Genomic DNA, 18,098 nt, shown 5'->3' on the forward strand with positions numbered 1-18,098 from the left:
GATGGTATAGGACTTTTCAATAACAGTGAACACTTAACGTTCAACTTTTTGCATTCCTGTTCATCATCCTGTCTTGGGAGCTAATACTCTGAGATACGAAGTGCCCTCAGCTGTTAGGAGAATAAGAATTAAGGACTCTTGGTCTGATAGGAACAACTCCGAATGAAATTTAGTGTTCTGCAGTACTGTCAGTTTATTACATGTGATACACCAGACATCATACAATGTATGTGTGGTTAGAGTTATCCCTTTTTGACCTTGTCTCCTGATTAAATGAGAGGCAATTAAATTAATTTTAGAGGACAAATTAACCTAGGGCAACTGTACTGTCATTTTTTGATGTGCATGTAAATAGAGCTTGAAACTGGCAAAGTCATCTTGCTACAAAATTACCCTTATTGGCAGTGTAGAATGTTAATTGATCCATAGGAATCTCTGTGCAGAAATAAAACCCAAACAGTTGAGATGTCTTATTATCATACAGTATAGCTTTCTGCTCTGAACGTCTGTTTGAAAAAAAAATAAAGGGATCATTTTAGTTTCTGAAGTACAAATATTCTAGTGTAGAGAATGTGTGATTACTTTTCTGTACATTTCAGAATTGTGTATTAAACCTTATATAAAATGGTTTGCTTTAGACTTTGTTCTGAAATGTGATATGTTTGCCATAGTATATGCCTGTTTATGGCAGAAATAGGTTTTGCTTAGACTTTTGTGTGTGCATGTTGTACATGAAAACTTTTGTAGCACAAATACAATACATCTTAGAAATTGAATCATGACTGCAGTTTGACTGCATGGAACTGAATCTTTCTCATTAAGAGAACAGTTGCAAAGGAATGCACTGGCACTAAATTTGCCTTCTAAATGGCTGCAGTATACTAACAGAATGCATCCTATCGAATGTGGTGTTAGTGGGTCCTTCAAAGTAATTAAGAATACCTTTTAATCAGTATGAAAATCAAAAGTTGGTTGTTTACACATCTAGACAGAGAGAGCTCAGACAAGTTTTACAAGGCTCAGGTTACTCAAGAGGAGTCACATCCTGTGTTTGGTGGAGACATGGAATTTGTTAGGCACTTTTAGTGCCATTCAGCATCAGTTACAGCAAGGAAGTTTACAGGCAGAAGTTTGTTTAACATTAGAAATAGTTTAAAAAGCATTGTCATAGTCTCTCTGACAATAAAATTAATTTATGGCAGTTGTTCTCTACAGAAATTTAAAGTGTAATCCAGAAATATGGGCTTGCAGACCTGCAGAATCAGGTCTGCTTTAAAAAGCCAAGGCCATGGCTTTTATAAATAATCACTGCTTAATACTGACATTTATTTCCCAGGTATTTCTAAGTTCACCAACAGGAGTCCTGTTCAGAGAAGATGGTGATCCAAACAGAAGTGTCAATATAAAACTTTTCTGTTACATAACCTCAAGCATTCAGGTGCCTCAAAAGTGTAGGCACTGTAATAAGAACCCAAGTACAAGCTGCTGAACTATTTTCAAGGCAGAGAAACTGCAATTACAGGATACATTGAACTGGAAGGGCATTATGTAATCAAAACACAGGAAAGCTCACCGATGTAAACAATTATTATTTGGATGGCATCTTAAGTGTATTATAAACTTAAAGCAAACTATTAAAACTGGAAAAAATATCTTCCACGTATCTCTAGTAAATGTTCTGTTGAAACTCTTCGTATTGTGGTCTATGAAATCAACTTTCAGTGACTTCCAGACCATACCCCAGGAGGTACTGCATGTGAGACCCGTGGAATTGAATTACGTACAGTACGTACATGGCCAACAGAGAGCATCCATTAAAACCTGAAATAATCTCAAATATTCCTTTTATACCAGTTTGCTAGGAATAAAGTGCAAAAAAGAGACACCTACATCATTCTGTAGTGTCCAACACTGAATATAAAGTGTTTTTAAGTTAAAAGTGCATAAATGTATTTGTAGAAATCTAGCCAAAAAAAGCCATTCTAGCTATGAGAGCAAATTCTCAAAAAAAAGCAGGGAATGGTTAATAACTATATAATCACACTATTTTTATAAAAATATACAGCTCAGATATTCAAAAGACAGCCTAAAATAAATTATAATAATATAAAAGTTTAAATAGGAACCAAAGCATTGCCATTTATATTGCCAAAGGAGGCACTTTGTATTTTAAAACATAGGAAAGTAAGTCCCCCAAAACATCACCCATACTTTTTTAAAATTACGGATGTAGATATTTTCAAAGCTGTTTTTGATGTTTAACAGTACAGATATGTTTTTGTTGTTTGAGAAATTTGTAGTAGGTAATAGCACAGGCTTTTTTTTCAGCTAGGATTTTCTTCACAGTACTGCTTGCAGTAGAAATAACGCTAACCCTAGTAGTAGGTGTTCCTCTTCTTATTTTCCGAGTCGTAATTATGTCTTAGCATCTCATTTTGTGAAAATAAGAAGAGGAACACCTGTCTCTGGGGCCCTCTTCATTTAAGCACTACTTTACTAAACGCAAATTATGGCAATCAGGGCGTCAGTTTATGTATTGCCTTTCTAGAAGAAACCATGATGCCTTTGTATTTGCTGTTTGCACCCCTGAAATCAATTCCATATGTTTGAATGCCATATGTTTTGCACATTGTACTGTATATATGTAATGCATACTGTATTTTTATATGTGTACTACATTTATCAAATATTTTGTACATAGTGACAATATTGTAGCTACTGAGGACATGTTTGATATTTCAGCATTTTTGCTAAGTGTCTCAAATAAAAAAGGAAAGCTGTTCATCTGTCCATGCTTACTACTTAAAAGTGAAAATATTCTGACTTCTCTGAGTCTGAAACACGTGGCCTATGTTCTAAGTACCTTTCTCACAAAAAGGAGCAAGAACGAACCCTGCACTTGGACAAACTCCAGAAGAATTACAGTTTGTCTTCAAAATCAGAGCCAAAACCTGTAAGAACAGAGACTTCTGAACCCTCAGAGTTTAGTTTTGGACTTTTGGGATTTCTTAGCAATTTTTTTACATACAGTCATGTACTCATAGAATGGCCTGGGTTGGAGGGGATAAAGCTGATCTTGTTCCCTGCCATGGGTAGACACCTTCCACTATCCCAGACTGCTCCAAACCCCCTCCAACCTGGCCTTGGACACTGCCAGGGATGGGGCAGCCACAGCTTCTCTGGGTGACTCATTCCAGTATCTCAGCACCCTCACAGTAAAGAACTTCCTCCTAACACCCAGCATAAACCTACTCGCTTTCAGTTGGAATCCAACCTCTTTGTCCTCACTACAAACCTCCTGTAATGCACTTTAATACATGACTTTCCTAAATTCTTCCAAGGTTTTCAAGATGTGTTAGGCTGTGAGATTCTGTATTTTCAATTTGCATTCTGCTCAGCTTCTAGAACACCTGAATGCATTTCTTCAGGAGAATAAGATATAAGGTGTTTGCACAAGCTTCTTTTTAGGATGAGGCTGTTTCATTTAAATATTTAGTGTTATACTTCCCCCTGTGAAGGCAGTCCTGTACTAACCCACCCTTTCCACAATAAAGTCTTTTCTATGCTGATGACATCAGAACATGGCCAAATATCAAAAACCCCATAAAGTAGTAAGTAGTAATTAAGTAAAACTGAACAAATTAAAATTACTAATTAACACTGTAAATTTAATAAAATACATTTTCTCTGTGAACTTTAACCATTGTAAAAGTTTGTAGGCTGTATGGGCCACAAACTTGCCTTAGATACCACACAGCAAATACAAGAATTGTAAAACAAGCGCAGCACTTTTTGACCATGTATTTGTGCATTGAAGAAATTGCAGCTAGAGTATAACAGAGATAAAGCACTTGTTTTGATGCCAGCTGACTGACTGGGGGGTTTGATTGTTTTACAATGACAAAGAATATAAACACATAACCTTCCTTCACAAGCTGTGTTCATATTAATATTTTATGTAAACACAAAACAAGGCTTGATAAAACAGGATTATGCTGAGTGAACTTTTTCCATAGGCTAAACCTTGATTTTCAATAAAAACTCAATTTGTTCAAATATACTCTACAGATGGCCATCTGCACATTTCTTTACCACATTCACGGCCATTTGGTCCTGCCCATTGGCTTCTTGTTTATTGTACAGATGTTGCTAGAGGGACATATTTCTTAAGAGTTATTTGTACTGTCTCAGGTAGGAGATGTTTTTTTTGGTGGCAAAGAAATCACATGGATTTCCCCACACCTTCAAAGTATAGTCCCCAACCTAACCAAGACACTCCTAACACAAAATCAGAGTAACAAATTAGAGCTTTTGAGAGCCAACAGCCAGGGCTTGGAGTTTTTTCCTTCAAGTGTTTATCCATAAATGTAACAAGAAACTCTAAGATAAATACTTTTCTTCATGTAAAAAAATTACCTGAAGTTGAGTCTTCAGTCTTCTCTGCAGAAAAAGGACTGCAAAGCTACTGCCATCTGCTGTGCCATTCTAGAACCTCTCCAAGACAAGTGCTATGGATTAGAAGCTAAAATAGTGAAGAGAAACATTCTTTCATACAGCTAAGACAAAGTCAAAGCTCAAGTAACTGCAACTGAGGAGCATTCCAGCTCCTCACCATCCCATAGCAAGTCTGTATAAAATGCTATAGCACCAAATCTACATAAATAGGATTGTTCCCCTGTATCTCAGAAGAGTCAGGGAATGTGTCAAAAGGCCTGGTTTTGCACATGAAAACAGACACAAAGGCCTCTCCTAAAGCCTAAATTAAACAATACTTTGTTTAGACAGAAACAGTTTCTCCATACACTCTTAAGGAAGTTAGGCTCAGAGAGTAGACAAATTTTTAAAACCAAATAAAGTATTTCCTCTTTATCTAGTTAGAAGATCTTTATGAATTCAAATTGAAGTTTCCCTTTCTCCATAAGGAAGAACTTGATCATTAGAAGTTGAATTACCATTAAATACTATTCCCATTGTCAAGCAAATACATTTATTAAAATTAGTGTATTTGAAGACATAAAATCCACAAGAATTCCACCAACAAATCACACAACCCTCACACTCACCACAAAATTACCTCTCAGCTCACAAGGATCCAAAAACATTAATAAGCACAGATGTGAGCTGCACAGGAACTGTGATGGCAAGTTACAATTGGCAAGTATGGCACACAAAAGCATATTTTGTAATAAGCAAGTAGGTCAGAAATGGCATATCATCAGTCAAACATGATAGATTAAAACTGAACTCCTTCCTGCTGCCAGCTTGGTATTACTAAGAGTAACTCCTTCAGCCAGGGGAGATAAGTGGCTCTCTGAGGTCACCCTGTTCACAAAGATTACAGGTATGAGAGTTGAGGGAGGCAGCATCCACTCCTGCACACCATCACACTTGGAAGTGCTGCAGTGATTATACTGACAAGACAGAAGCAGAATACAATAATGCTATTTTCACTTCCCAGTTTTCCATAGTCCAGATGAGGGCATGTGATGAACAAGACTAGCGGATAAAATCCAGCCAGAATTAGGATTGCCAGACCATCAGTTATGCCCATAGGGACTGGAAAATCACTTTTGGGTTTGCTTTTCCAAGGTAGCAAACACACTTAACAAGGGCTGACTATCCAGTAAGGTAATTTAAATTAAACACTTCTCACTGCAGGTCAAGCTCATTTAAATCACTCTCTTTACAGAGGCAGACGTAGAGTTATCACAGACAAACTAACAAATGATAAACTTCTAAAGAACTAGATTTCTTTCATAGACTCAAGGCATCAAGCATGACTTTCCATGAGGAGAGTTCAAAGAACATCCCAAAAGGATACAGAAGTATTTCCCTGCTCAGTGCAGGGTGGTTCAACTAGAGGACCTTTGAAGGTCTCTTCCAAATCAAACTATTTTGGTTCTATATCAACCTTTTAATGCAACTGCATTACAGCACTAACAAGTCAGTAACTCTGATCTCAGTCTTGACAATGTAATATGTTCACATGCTTCTTCCACAAGGAAACCAAAACCACACCAAGAGGAATATAAAACTTGGATATCAAACAACACTTTCATGGAGAATTGAAACAGACCTCCACAACGGACATTAAATGAAAACTATAAGCTTTGTTTTCAGGTCACACTTGTAAAAATCTAGGAAACCCAGTCTAGGAAATATCTGGAAAGTATTTTCCTGCGTTTCACAACACTGGCGTTTTTGAGGGAACAGCTTCCAGGCAGCAAGTATGTTTAATTTAGTATTTACCATTTAATTATCCCAACGTTTTGCATTCCTGCTTCTCTTCTCGGAGGAGGAAAGTTTTAACCCCGCTTTTTGCCCCTCTCTAAGCCGTTGTGGCCGGTGTGAAGCAGCCCCTCGAGTGCCCTCTTCGGGCACCGCGCCCTCACAGCCCCGGGGCCGACGCGGGCGGGGGGGCACTGCCCTCAATGCCTCCACAGCCGGAGGGGAGGCTTCTGGCAGCTCTAAGAGCGGGAGAACGTGTGAGAGAGAGCGACAGGAAAGCTTAAAGAGCCAGAACGAGCCCGGGAGCAGCGGCGCCTCCAGTCCCCCTCTCTCTCTCTCTCTCCCTCCCTCCCTCCCTCCCTCTCTCTCAGCGTCCCTCAGCGCCTCGGGCCGCGTGCGCCCGGCAGGTGGCGGCGCAGGCGCGCGAGGGCGGGCCGTGGGCGGGCGCGCGGGAGTGGCGCCAGCGATAGAGGGGCGTCGGGACAAACGCTTAACGCAGGCGCGGTGGCCAAGTGGTAAGGCGTCGGTCTCGTAAACCGAAGATCACGGGTTCGAACCCCGTCCGTGCCTTGGTGGGCTCCCGTGGGGGATTTCTCCCCTTCCTTTTTAGGGGAAGGCGGAACCCCGGCCCGGCCCTGCCCGGCGCCTGTCCTCGGGTCTGTCCGCGGAGCGCAGCCCGTAACCGCGGAGTCCCCGGGCTCTCACCGGCCCCAGCAAATGGTTCCGCTCAATGTCCTGCCGCCCCTGCCTCCGTCCCGGTTCCTCCTGCCCTGCCGCGTGCCTCAGCGGCTGCAGCGCTGCCCTCCTCACACCTGCAGCAATAAAAACGTTTTTCTTCGTTTTTGCTAGGAGTCTAATCCTGTTTTCAAGAGACCCTCAGCTCAGCCTGAAGAAACAAAAAGTAGTCTGAAACGTGAAAGGCCAAGGTGACTGCTGAGGCCGAGTGGCAGTCGTGTCACACACCTTTTCTACACAGCACCCTTGAGGCTAGTGCTGGTGTCCATCTTAACATGGAGGCATTCCTGGGAGGAGCACGTGAAGCCTCTGCAGGATTTTGTTTTAAAGACATCTCTTCAAATTCTTGTTTGAAGACAGCCCTCTATAGACGCTGCAGCTATCAAGATCATCCCCCAGCTCCCTTTCACTGGATCGCCCCCACGCTGCCACCACGTAATTAAGTATTTATTAATTTGGTTCTGTCTTCTGATTAGTAAACCATGAGGTTTCTTCATCTGTATCACTAACCACTTAAAAGGATTATCTGCAATCTGATTAGTGTGTACTTTACATTTTCTAATTTTTAACAGAAAAGCTCCCTATGACACTGGAAATGGGTAAGGAAGGTGCAGTGGTTACACTCACAGAAGCCCAGCAGTGCTCCCCTTCTCCAGGTGAACCGAATGCTGGGTGCTTCGGACACAGCTGATCCAGCAGGACCACAAGTGGCCAGGAGGTCCAACTCAGTGACACTGACAGAACCAGCCACCAACCCTTAACACAGTTAAGGGCTGATAGCACTTAAACCCATCCCATCACTGTAAATAGGAACGGAATTACTAATTGAAGGAAATCTTTATTGATTCATATTTGATATTTACTCATTATTTGAAATTTTACTGACGGCTGTGTCCACACAATCAATTTTGTTCTCCTCCTGACACATCTTCCTCTCATATTCTGCACCACTGTTGTCAGGGATATAAACTGTACATTTGTTGTATGAACAGGAATTAATGTCCCTAACTATTTACATGGGATTTTGTAAATATGCTTACATATTTTTACTTATGGATACAAAGAACAGTGAGATACATCCATGTCCCTGAAACTACTTTCATAGGAGAGTTGTAAAAACTAAATGCAAAACTCATACTCAAGGACAAAACACGTATCTGATAAATACTGCTTTCTTTTTACTAAAGCCTGAGGGATAAGCCTCTCAGGGAGGGTGGAGATGAGCCACTGATGAGTAAAGCTTTCATAAATTCTTGTTCTTTAGAAATAATGTATTCATAGGACAAAGTCAGGTATGCAGAAGAGCTATGGACTGTGTCTCACCCTCTTAACGATGGCTCGAGGCCTGTGAGTCTGTATTAGGTGGCACAGAAATCCGGTAATACTGAGTCTGTTTTTCCACAGTTTGCAGACAGAACTTATGTTTTGTTGAATAACGTTGCTAAGCTATTAGTGTGATAGCAATGTTGCTAAGTAACATTTTAAGACATGTCTTGTGGTTATTTACTTGAAATTAATTTTGTAATTGGAAAACTATCAAGACTGCAACTCACAGCCTAGGAGAGACTTTTGTAGCCCAGAAATAGTAACTCTAGCAGCAGTTAAGAGGTAGAAATAATTGACATATCACACGGGTTTACCGCCAAAATGGATTCATTTACCTGATATTAAACCTTTTTTGAAAGTGTTGCTCTATTTGCCTTCAGCTTTCTTCTTCGTAGACAGCACAATGCCCAAAATTAAAAATCTCTCAGGCCAGGTTTTCTACACCTCTAATCGTCCTTGCTACAATCCCCTCAATCCTCTCCAGATGCTACATATTCCTCTTGAACTGAGCAGCCGGCGAGGCTTAGCAGCAGTGCTCAGAGCAGGGCATTTCCACACAGCAGGGCTCACAGGACCCGGCCGAGGCCGAGCAGGAATGTGCATCACACACCCCAGCAAAGGCCAGGCTGCCATTGCCTGTGCCCTGCGAGGCTGCCCAGCTGCCATGGCATCACACCACACAGCTCACTGCACTGAGCACGGACCGGCACACGTGGCCCTGTCCCCAGACTGGGCTGTGGGATGTGAAATTTAAACCCCAAACTGGCTCTCTCCCCACGTGCCTGGCAGCACTGCACCCTCCTGCATCCCTGGCTCCCCATGGCACCTGCAGCTCCCTGTGGCACCCACACGCCGGGCACAGAGGGGGAACCAGAAGCCAGGGGCTGGGGAATCCCAGGGCAGAATCTGTACTACAGTCATGTGGAATGAGTCCTCTCTGTGTAATCCAATTTCTATCACTGCACAGTTAAAAAAATCCCTTACACTGTGCAGTGTTATTGGTGAATGCAGAAGGTGAAGCAAATTTAATTTAGTTTCATATTCTTTTTTTTTTTGTCACTATAACAGCATCTTGCTTCTTTTTAAATTGAATTTTACTTGTGACAACCTGTATGACCAACAGAGGACAGCACATCCATTTCTTTTCATGATTAAAAGATCCTGAGCTTGAAGCTGCCATTCACTTTTTCACTCAGGAAATGAGAGTGACAGGCAGAGTGGAGCAGTGTGCCATAAGTAAACCAGCCAGATTAAAAAGGCCTTTTTGCAATTAACTAGAGCTGTTTTGAATTCCAGGAGATTACTTAAAGTAAATCTATTTCTCAGCAGACATTATTGCTAACGAAACACTGTGGCTGCACATCGGTGAAACCTGGGTCTGTATTTTGATGCAATTGTTTACTGAGCACTGCAATAGCAGTTAAAACATACTTAGGAGTCAAAGCACACTCTGGAGTGTCAGGTGAACTCTGCTAATTCCCCTTCAAAACTTCAGGCAGACAAGGTGTCTGTAACCAAGTTTTGATTAAATGTGAGTGTTCATAAAACACTGAAGTGAAGCCAACTCCGGTGTTTTTATTGCATCTGATTTGGGGGCAGAGAAGACTCTGCAAGTCATAATGAAATTCAAAGAACAAACCCAAGGATTTCATCTGGCTGAGGGGAATTTCATTAAGGAAATCCAATTAACCTGCAAGAGTTGCATACATTGAAATCTATTATCTTCCACCAAAAGCTGGCTTTGTAGTTTTTATAGCAACCTTTGCTATTCCTGGATAAATAATGCTTTATTACAAATGCACTGACATCTTTATATAATTAATAGCATATAATGTCTTCATTCATCTCTGCTATGCAAACATTCAATTCTGCTTCCTATGAAACAAATCAAATAGTGTTTTTAAAGAAGATATGAGTCAGGACGGATTGGGTGTTAGACACTAGTACCAAGCAAACATAGATTTAGATCTATTTTTTTAGATTTTTTTCTTCTTTTTAATTAAGAGCCTAAGACACCATTAAGTCCATGGGGACTGACGGTGCACAGCAGTACCCAGTGTTGAAGCCCTTAAATAAAAGCCAACCTACAAATTCCAATTCATGCGAGTAACAATATTGCACACATCTACTGTGGGGACATGAATTATTCACATCAGTGTGGCATGAAAGATGCAAACAGAAAAGCCTGTTTAAAATAACACACAAACACTCAGTGTTTCTGTGATATGTGGGAGGGTTATCATTTGGCCCATTTTTCACTCATGTGCATATTCCTTTTATTTGCTGCCTGTACGGGTCTGATATGAGGATGTGGAGAAAATAAATACAGGAGATAGACATCTAATAAACATTAGATGAAAATGAGGAAAGGAGGTTACTGATTTGTATTCTTCCAATATGAAACTCCTGGATTGTATCAGAGAAATTTAAGTGTTTTACCATTCCTTTTTTTTAACCATTATCTGATCAGAGAAGCATAAAAAGCACTTTATTGCTTTTTTTTTTTTTTTCATCCCTGTGCTAGGAGCCCTCTGCAGGAAGTGAAGCTGAATTTCACAAATCTTCCCTTTCTGACGTCTCCCGAATTTCTAGGAATACCCCTTCCCTGTTACTATATTTGGTGGTAGCTTCTAGGAAAAAAATAATTTTCAGACGGTCTTGGACTCACCACACCTCCTCTCAGAGGACTGTGCGCCCCGGGTCTCCTGGCACGGCCCCCGCGGAGTTGAGGAGCTCACGGCTCGGGCTCACAACTCCCGGCGCAGACTGCACGTCTTTGTAGCACTGTTGGAGGAATGAGCATGGAGAAGGAGTGGGAAGGGGAGAGGTGTCTTTGTGGCAACAATGAGTGAATCTTCTCTAGTTTTTTTCCTGGCGGCTGCTTTTTTTTTTTTTTTCCTCCCTGCACTTCTTTTTTTTTTTTTTTTTTCCTTTCCCTTTTTTCAAGGAAGAGGATCAGAAAGAAAGAAAGAAAGAAAGAAAGAATGAGAAAGAAAGAGAAAGAAAGAAAAAAAAACCTCTGGTTTTTTTTTCCCCCTCCGCTTCCCCCTCTCCCCCTCCCCTTGATGTGGCCTCTTGTTTAGCTTGTGGCGTGACCGTGATGAAGAAATGTTTCAGGGCGCCTGGCAGGGTGATCTTTTTATGTAATGAGTCAGGATTTTGCCAACGGAAGGAGCCGGCTCGGAGCGAGGACCGGAGGGCTGCCTCCTTTCAAGAACGGGGACCTGCCCGGCGAGCGGCTCCCTGTGCTCGGGATCCCCGCTCGCTGCGGGCGCTGGTCCATTCCCATTCCCGGCTGGCGGGAGCACCGCCGCGGGCACTGACAAGTGGTGAGTTGCGCTCTCCCTCCGCGCCCCCGCTCCGCGCCGCCCGCTCGCGGGGAGCAGCGCGGCCCCGCGACGTCCCCGCCGAGGCCGCAGGTGCGGCCGCCGCCCCGCGCCCCCTTCCGCGGGCGGCCGGGGCCGCGCCCTGCGCGGGGATGGGGCGGCTCCGCGGCGGGCGGGCACAGGGGCGTGCGGGCGCGGCCGCGGAAAGGCGCCCCGGGCGCGGCGGCGCCCTGCGCGGGGCCGCGCATCGCCGGGCGCGCGGCCCCGGGCAGCTCCCGGCGCGGCCCCGCGCCCACCTGCCGCAGGCCGCGGAGGGGGCGCGCCGGGCGGGGCGCCGGGCCCGCCGCGCCCCGCGGGGAAGGGGCGGTTCGCCGCCGTGCCGGCACCCTCGGGAGTCACAGGTGTCCGCTCCCCGCGGTGTCCGCTCCCCGAGGTGTCCGCTCCCCGAGGTGCCCGCCCGCCGGTCCCGTCCCGCTGCCTCCGCGTGGCTTCTGCGGCGACTTTGGCCAGACACAAATAACTCCAAATGCGCGTGCGGAGGGGTGTCGATGCGCACCGTCTGATCAGCTCCTGTGAGAGCATGGCCAGAAAAAATCTCCTAAATCATCCCAGTCATAAATAAGTCACTTAAAATGTATGGTCTGTAGAAACAGCAATTATTTAAACATTTTTCCTTAGAAAGAATTTCCATTAAGTTCCCTACGGTTTCCTTTCAGGATGTATTTGGTGGTTATAAAGCAGTTCAGCTAGGAAAGCATTCTTCGGCTCCGCATTTTGATTATTAAAAGCAGAATGAATGTAATAGGGGCTTTTCAAGGACAGTAATTAGTTTCTTTTAAAGTAACTGACAGCATTAACCTACTTCAGCCATCCAAGTGTAAACTATAATGCTTTTAACGTGGATTTTATTTAGAAGCTCTGTTGGAGTTATAAAGTGAGGGTTTAGAATATGTGTTCCTTTTGTCCGTGAATTTCTACTTTTCCTCTCTTTGAAACAAGATCTTATGAAACATAATATTGAAGGTAGTAAGATGATGATGTAGAGCTGAATACTTGAGACTATCATTGTTAGGAGGAAGAGACCTATTTTCAAGTGAAAATAATTTCTAGTTTATTGTACAAATAACAGATTTAGAATAATGACAGACATTCCTCTATGATGTGTCAACTTTAGTCTGAAATATAATGAAATAGATAAATAATAACTTGTTATGCACTTTGAAAAAAAATATTAATAGATATTTTGGGTGCTGGGTCTAATAACTGTTATTCTATGTCATTTTATAGACACTTAGAAAAGGTACTTCTTACCTGCTTGATAAATAGATCATAAAATGTTAATAAAATCAATTAGTATCTGTTAGCAATTCCTGCTGTCCAGAAAGTGAAGGAGGGTCTACTGCAACTGGGCTATAACGTTCTCTCTTGATTAGTCTGAAAGTTACCCACTCTAGAAGCAGTGACTCAGTTGATTTGGCATATTTTACAAAGATACTTTACTTACAAATTGAATCTTGGAAGGCTGTGGTTCCAGAGTCGGGGTTTTGGGGGCGAGATGAGCTTATGTTTTATCCAACTGGCCCACAAAGTCCCGCTTTTGGTGGTCACTTTGTTCTGCAAAAGAAAACAGCACATTATGGCTCTTACACTGGACAGTAAACTTAGTAGTAAACTACTGCTGCACTTAGTAAAGGGCTATTACACACTTTAAATAAATAACCATGTTCTAACTTTAATGTTGTCTTCAGCAATAAAAAGTGGATAGAAAATACAATAATTCCGAAAGTGAAACATAAAAGTTTTTTAACTGTTGGTGGTGTTTTCTCTTAAAAAGCCAGCAAAAGCTGAAGGAAAAGTCACCTTTCAAAGGGTGGTCATGCCATACAGGTGAATTGGGAGAAAAGACGGTCCCTAAGGAAGTGAGTTGTTTTAAACCTTGAAAAACTCTTTTAAACACTTGGTAACATTTGTATTGTCAATCCCCCGCCTCATACTTTTTTTTTTTCTCACAAAGTATTCAGTGTTAATGTATCTCTTGAGTGAGCTGTGTCTTAATGTGTGTCTGTGTGTGTTTCCATGTGTACAGTCTTCATCTGTGATTCAATTTAAAGACTGCTAATTTTTGTACTGGTAAAAGCTGTGGAGTATATTACTGTGAGTAAGGCAATGTAAACCTGAGCTTAGTAGAGTTGTTTAAGTTCATGTTACTCTTTACATTTTGGTATCAATATCCTAAAGAATTGAAGTATTATTTTTATTTAAAAGTTACGTAGCTGTACTTTCCTCGTGGGATTATAGAAAGTGTTGAAAGCCCTGGTAGATGCACTGAATTTTCTCATGGTTCCAGATAACATACTGCACAGATATTTAACACTGAATGAGCACATGATACTCACACAATGTAATTTATACAATGTTTCACATATACAGCATATTCACACAGCATACATGCAGGAGCTCCTCTCAGTTGGTGTAAATGTGTCTGTCAAAGTTTGGACATTTAATGCCAGCTAATCACCTGCTTAAGCTGCTCATAAACATCCAGACATTCACACTGTGGTCCCATTGTCATTGCAGTCAAGTTAATTTTAAGTGTTGACCTACACAGACTGAATCAGCTTGAGTATTTCAAAAAGACTGGAAATTCAGCTGAAGTGAGACAGTGACACACTGTTAAAGCAAAGTTTTTGGCATGTGATTTATCATATGACTATATGTAAGATCTGTACATCTACGCAAATAAATATCAGGATGAATTATTAAGATTTTTCTGCAGAATTATCACATTTTATATTTTATAGCAATATAATTGCAACACAAGTGAAATAGGATGCATCTAAACCTCAGTGCAACAAATTCCTCACTTGTTTAAGACTGAAATCTGATTTGGAGGAGCATAGGTCAGAACTATGGTCCAAATATGCTTTTTAGCTACTATTTTCCATTAAATAGTACTGTTCAGAAGCAGCATTTATGAAAAGTTAAATTTGCATAAGACAATTAATTAAAAATTTAATTATAGAAATATTTTATTTTTAATTATACTTCGGCATATTAGTACTTATTTTGTGAATACATTCCAGACCTGTCCAGTCTTCCTAGTTGTCAGATTTGGATTGGTTTATTTCCTGTCATCTCTTCTCTAGTATTCTGAGAATGTAAGAGCAGAGAATCAGAGATGAGAAAGTGGATCAGTGTGAGGATCTTGCTTTAAGGGAAAAGAGAAACACTTATATCCAAACAGCAGCAAAGATCAGCTCTGCTCTGCTGAAATACCACAGTTGCTTCTTATCAGCTGTTACTTTAAAGCTCTTAAATTAAAATGTAATTTTGTACAGCTACTTCCAGTAAGATGTGCTTTATGTATCACACTTTGTTAATCAGCTATTTTTAGATTATTTTTTAAAATGGAATCTATCTGGCTATTTACTGAGGATATATAAAATTCATTTGCATTCCTTCAAGCACCAATAACCTAGCTATATAATTAATACACTATTTAAATGATTAATGAACAGTGTTAAAGAGCACAGTTATACTTCTGTAGGCCTTCCTCATACAATACTTTTATTTGCATTTTTCCCATCAATAAGCTTACAGAAAGAGCTCCTGTTTGTCTCTGGTGTGCAGTAGAACAGACAATTTTCTGCTGCTATAGATATCATGCATATATTTTAAGCTTTAAATGTATGTTCATTTTGTATGTGTTACTTAAATTAATGATGATTAGATAAAACAGTGATAGATTTCCTAAACATCTGTGTTATAAAAATTTGGTCTCTTTCCCTCACACTGGTTTTCCCAGCAGTTTTGCATGCAACTTGGGGTGCTGGCCTCAGAAATGAGACTCCTGAAGTGCACTGTGTATCCACAGCATTAATAATTAAATACCTGGGATCAGTCTATCTTGCTATCTGAGATGAAAAAAAGAAATTTACAGAAGATAAGAAGTAGGTGGTATGTTTGAATAAAAAATATTTTTTTGTCAGATAAAGAAATGTCATTAATTATAGAAAGAATAATATTCAGAAATATCAACCCCAACTATATATTGCATTTATAATTGACAAAATTGAAAGTCCTACTAGCTATCTTTCTATATGGAATTAATTAAAACTACATTTTTAGAATTACTTTTCTGCGTTTTTAAGCAAGCTTTTAAAAAAAACACAGCGAATCAGCAGAGGATTACCAAATCTGTTCACTTTTGAAATTTTACTGAAAGCAGTGAAAAGATCAGGATCTCCACCAGAATCCTGTGGCATGGTTTGGAGATTGGTCTGGGGCCTGCATTTTCTGAAGCAACCTTTGGCACCTCCTGACTCCGTGTTCTGCAACAGAAAAGTTCTGTGGCTCCCATCTGATCCAACTGCAGAAACGGAGACAGAGAGGTAACCACCCTGAGTTTGGAAATCCATGACCTGGAACACCTAAAATTTTTGCCTTATTAAAGGCTACAGAATCAGTTGTCCTTTCCTAGGAAGCTATCCAGAGTTTTTCCAGGGCACACAGACACCTGAGGTGTGATTTTTAAACTGTGCCTTGTTCTTTGCTCCCTGCTGCAGTGTCACACACCAGCACTGCTTCCTTGTGGAAAACCTGGACCTCATGGCACAAGGACTATGCAAACACAAACCAGTATGTTCAGGCTTATTTTCTAAAAACATCACTCTAAATATAATTTTACCTGCCTTGGAAATTGTATTTAGAAGTCTATGAAGCAAAAATGAAACAAAGAAGTGCATTTTTAAAAATGGGTTTAAAAGATTAGGGGAGAAACACCTGAAAGCTGCACCTGTAGTCCAAGACCTGGTAGAAAAGTGGTTCAGACCACGTGGCTTGAGACTATGAAGCTTCTGGTGAAATCAATGAATTTAAAGCATCATTTGACCAGTACACAGTGCACATCAGTTAATAACTACACTAATCCCTTGCTGCAATGCCATGTGCTATTCCCAGTCAAACAGTGCAAACCTAGGGAATTTAGCATAGGTATAAACATGCGAAAAAGAAACAAAGAATCAGGGGGTTTTGCCTCTTGTCGAAACAGTTCCTTTTTACAAGGTTTGGGAGCAAGGGCAACAATTCTGTATTCAGGTGTGAATTGACAGGCCTTATTCAGCTTGGGAATTTTTTTCAGGACTTTTCTTACAAAACCTACAGAGTTAATAAAGATTAACACCAACAGAAATAAAGCCTCACACATGACTGAGGTAACTGGCTTTGTGAGGTAGCTGGACTACACATTAGCAGCTGGTTCCAGAAGGTTACCCCTGATCTCTGACCCCCTGTTGGATATAAGGCTCCTGAATTACCAACATTTTTTAAAATATTGGAATCATAATTCTCTACAGACAGGCTCCAGAGTTGTTTTTTTTCTTTTCCTGTTTGCAGCATAGCTGCTTCTAGCTAAGCTCAAAAGAAGTCTTAAAAATTTGAGTCCTATCTGATTTCCTAGTATGCTGAATACTTACATTGTTGATATATATGAAAAACTTTTAAACAAAATTATTTTGATCTTTTCAGTTAATACTGTTCATCCTAGTTTAGCTCTTAATGAGGGAGACTAAAATTCAACAGTATAAAGTAGTATTGATGCATTTTTGCTGTTTGAAGTATCTCAGCTTCAGTCAGACAGTCCAAATCCTTTTCCTGCAATCATGCCTTTCTACATGAACCCATATAAAATAGTATCTAGGCACTAATTTTTTAAGTAAAGCTTTTCATTTGTAGGTCAGGGCAAGAATTAAAACAGAACACACACACCCCTCCAAAAAATAAAAAAATGTGTTCTATCATCTACAGCAAGGCATGTATAAAGGGTTGTAGGACAAGGTGAGAAAAATCATTTCAGGATGTTTCAGGCCTGGCCCACATGCATCAGGAAAAATAAGTGAATGCAGTAATTGTACTGAAAGAGCATTTCTAGTTGTTACACATTGCTGCTGTTAAATATTTCTGGTTTATGGTCAGCAAAATCTTGATTTTTGCTTTGATGCTGCTGCTGTTTATATTAAAGCTTTCTTTTGCAATCAAAGGCCTATTTTAAATCACACAAAGCACACACATCTCTGTCAGTAGGTGCCTGAATGCTGTTGTAAGCCAGAAGTATCTGCACTGAATTCACTGCACCTACATCCATAAAAAATACAGGTGAGATCATGTTAAAATTTCTGGAACCTGAGAAAAGAATTTAGTTAATTTTTCATATTTTAACATGAAAAAAGGGCAAAAGTATTACACAGAACATCATATTAAATAATGTGAGGAATTAAGCATTGCATTTTTTCAACAATATTATTATATTTTATGCTTTGTGCTACAAGAATCTGTGAAGAATATGCCTGTTAGGTGCTATTCAGCGTGGATTATTTTAAAGTAGTTACTTTTCATTGGGCATGCCAATTGAATGGGCATAACTCAAAGTTGAAATGTGCTACCTGTTTTACTAAGGATATTTATAAATATGGATAATTCAGCCTA

At 40.6% G+C, this 18,098-nt stretch overlaps 2 long non-coding RNA genes and 1 other non-coding gene across 4 annotated transcripts in view; 2 read left to right on the forward strand and 1 right to left on the reverse strand.

Annotated features, from left to right (window-relative positions):
* Positions 1-6,524, reverse strand: part of LOC134050605 (uncharacterized) — a 45,943-nt gene extending 39,419 nt beyond the window's left edge. The window contains exons 1-2 of the long non-coding RNA XR_009933703.1: positions 6,250-6,524; positions 4,417-4,522 (exon numbers count right to left, since the gene is read on the reverse strand). This is a non-coding gene — a long non-coding RNA (uncharacterized LOC134050605). The remainder of the gene's footprint in view (positions 1-4,416; positions 4,523-6,249) is intronic.
* Positions 6,525-6,684: 160 nt separating this feature from the next.
* LOC134050577 (uncharacterized) lies at positions 6,685-11,151 on the forward strand. Of its 2 annotated transcripts, none has more exons than XR_009933701.1 (2): positions 6,685-6,800; positions 7,078-11,151. It is a non-coding gene; the product is annotated as an uncharacterized LOC134050577 (long non-coding RNA). The 2 variants fall into 2 exon arrangements; XR_009933702.1 differs by having other exon boundaries at positions 6,685-6,743.
* TRNAT-CGU (transfer RNA threonine (anticodon CGU)) lies at positions 6,727-6,798 on the forward strand. The gene has a single exon. It is a non-coding gene; the product is annotated as a tRNA-Thr (tRNA).
* Positions 11,152-18,098: the final 6,947 nt, after the last annotated feature.

This window comes from Cinclus cinclus, chromosome 16, assembly GCF_963662255.1.
Source record: "Cinclus cinclus chromosome 16, bCinCin1.1, whole genome shotgun sequence".
Classification (NCBI taxonomy): domain Eukaryota; kingdom Metazoa; phylum Chordata; class Aves; order Passeriformes; family Cinclidae; genus Cinclus; species Cinclus cinclus.